The sequence below is a fragment of the Schistocerca americana genome, chromosome 3 (assembly GCF_021461395.2).
Source record: "Schistocerca americana isolate TAMUIC-IGC-003095 chromosome 3, iqSchAmer2.1, whole genome shotgun sequence".
Lineage (NCBI taxonomy): Eukaryota > Metazoa > Arthropoda > Insecta > Orthoptera > Acrididae > Schistocerca > Schistocerca americana.
This window is the reverse complement of record NC_060121.1, coordinates 591,005,418-591,007,917: the sequence shown is the minus strand read 5'-3', so window position 1 is coordinate 591,007,917 and position 2,500 is coordinate 591,005,418. Positions and strand designations below refer to the sequence as shown.

Genomic DNA, 2,500 nt, shown 5'->3' with positions numbered 1-2,500 from the left:
GCCGCCGTCGGTGCAGATCTTGGTGGTAGTAGCAAATACTCCAGCGAGGCCCTGGAGGGCTGACGCGGAGAAGGGTTTCGTGTGAACAGCCGTTGCACACGAGTCAGTCGATCCTAAGCCCTAGGAGAAATCCGATGTTGATGGGGGCCGTCATAGCATGATGCACGTTGTGCTGGCCCCCGTTGGGCGAAAGGGAATCCGGTTCCTATTCCGGAACCCGGCAGCGGAACCGATACAAGTCGGGCCCCTCTTTTAGAGATGCTCGTCGGGGTAACCCAAAAGGACCCGGAGACGCCGTCGGGAGATCGGGGAAGAGTTTTCTTTTCTGCATGAGCGTTCGAGTTCCCTGGAATCCTCTAGCAGGGAGATAGGGTTTGGAACGCGAAGAGCACCGCAGTTGCGGCGGTGTCCCGATCTTCCCCTCGGACCTTGAAAATCCGGGAGAGGGCCACGTGGAGGTGTCGCGCCGGTTCGTACCCATATCCGCAGCAGGTCTCCAAGGTGAAGAGCCTCTAGTCGATAGAATAATGTAGGTAAGGGAAGTCGGCAAATTGGATCCGTAACTTCGGGATAAGGATTGGCTCTGAGGATCGGGGCGTGTCGGGCTTGGTCGGGAAGTGGGTCAGCGCTAACGTGCCGGGCCTGGGCGAGGTGAGTGCCGTAGGGGTGCCGGTAAGTGCGGGCGTTTAGCGCGGGCGTGGTCTGCTCTCGCCGTTGGTTGGCCTCGTGCTGGCCGGCGGTGCAGGATGCGCGCGCCTGCGCGGCGTTCGCGCCCCGGTGCTTCAACCTGCGTGCAGGATCCGAGCTCGGTCCCGTGCCTTGGCCTCCCACGGATCTTCCTTGCTGCGAGGCCGCGTCCGCCTTAGCGTGCTCCTCCGGGGGCGCGCGGGTGCGCGGATTCTCTTCGGCCGCCATTCAACGATCAACTCAGAACTGGCACGGACTGGGGGAATCCGACTGTCTAATTAAAACAAAGCATTGCGATGGCCCTAGCGGGTGTTGACGCAATGTGATTTCTGCCCAGTGCTCTGAATGTCAACGTGAAGAAATTCAAGCAAGCGCGGGTAAACGGCGGGAGTAACTATGACTCTCTTAAGGTGGCCAAGTGGCGGCGGTGTGGCTGCATCCGGACTTGGCTTTTCGAAGTGCGGTCTTGATGTAGTCGTGCTGCTGCTGCGAGGTGCCTTCCTTGGGTTATAGTTACAGGGAGAGTGATGCGCAATACATGGGCCTAGCCCTCTTAGCCTCTCCTCTCCTGCGGTCTTCTCCCCTTCTCGTGGGCCCGCTGATTTTTGCAGAGTGGAAGACCGCACCAGGGGCTTGGGGGGGTTACCAGCCCCCCCTCGCATTATCCCTTTATAGTTGGGGGCAGCCGACAAGAAACAAGAGATGGTGGCCCTTCCGCTGAAGGTGCCACCCCAGCTACCCCAGCACCTATCCGGCCAACCGGCCGTAACGAAAATGCGATAGTTTGTGTAGCTCCCTTTGCTTGCAGTGAGTGCCACCGCACTTTTACCACGAAGAACGGTCTCGGGGTCCATCGCCGCCGCCAACACCCTGCGGCCGCCAACGCTGAGATCGTGACGGAGAGGCATCGTGCGAGGTGGACGGAGGAAGAAGTCCTGTCGCTCGCCAAGGCAGAGGCCGAACTGTTCCTGGAGAGGGACGCCCGGTTCTTCTTTGTAAATCAAGAACTTACCAGGATGTTCCCCGACCGAACGCTTGAGGCAATCAAGTGCCGACGGCGGCAAGCTGCCCACAAGCAGCTTGTCCGCCAATTCATGGAGGCACTTGAGATCGGTCGGGGTGAAGAGCCGGCGTCCCGCCGTGGAGCAGCGAGCTCGCTGCCTGACGCGGGCGAGGCCGCTGCGCCGCCCGTCGACGCAGCCGAGGACTTCGCGGCCGACACCACCGGGCCGCCGCCGGAGGGGCCGACTGACGCCGCCATCTGGGAGCATCTGGCGGGGCTACCTGCTTCCGCCCAGCGTTTCTCTGCCCTGGATCGAGTCATTGGTCTGGGGCGGGGCACGCCGCCCGATGTCATCCTGGGCATGCTCCCGGATGCCCTTGCGTCGGTCGGGTCCAGGGGGGAGAGGTCGATCACCAGGACACAGCGGCCGCGCCAACCATCCAAGCGGCCGCCTGCCGCCCCGCCGCTGCAGAAGCGCAAGCGGCGCCGCTGGGAATACGCGCGGACACAGGACGCCTTCCGTAGGTCGCGTGCGCGTTGCGTGCGCGGCTTACTGGACGGCACCCTGCTGCAGCCGCCACCCGACATCCCCGGTCTGCTGGACTTCTGGGCGGACCTCTTCACGAAGAAGCCGATCTCCACCGCCGGCTTCATCCGTGACCGCCTTCTCCCGCACTCGGAGCCTGTCGCTCCTGAGTGCCTATGGGGGCCGGTCACACGTGAGGAGGTCGCTGCTGCCTTGCCGCCCAGGGGATCGGCAGCCGGGCCGGACGGCCTGACTCCAGCGGAGCTGCGGCGCCTGCCGCATGA

The 2,500-nt window shown here is 63.2% G+C and overlaps 1 pseudogene; it reads left to right on the top strand.

The window, feature by feature from the left end:
• The window catches only part of LOC124607566, a 7,963-nt pseudogene that overhangs the window by 1,787 nt on the left and 3,676 nt on the right, over window positions 1-2,500 (top strand).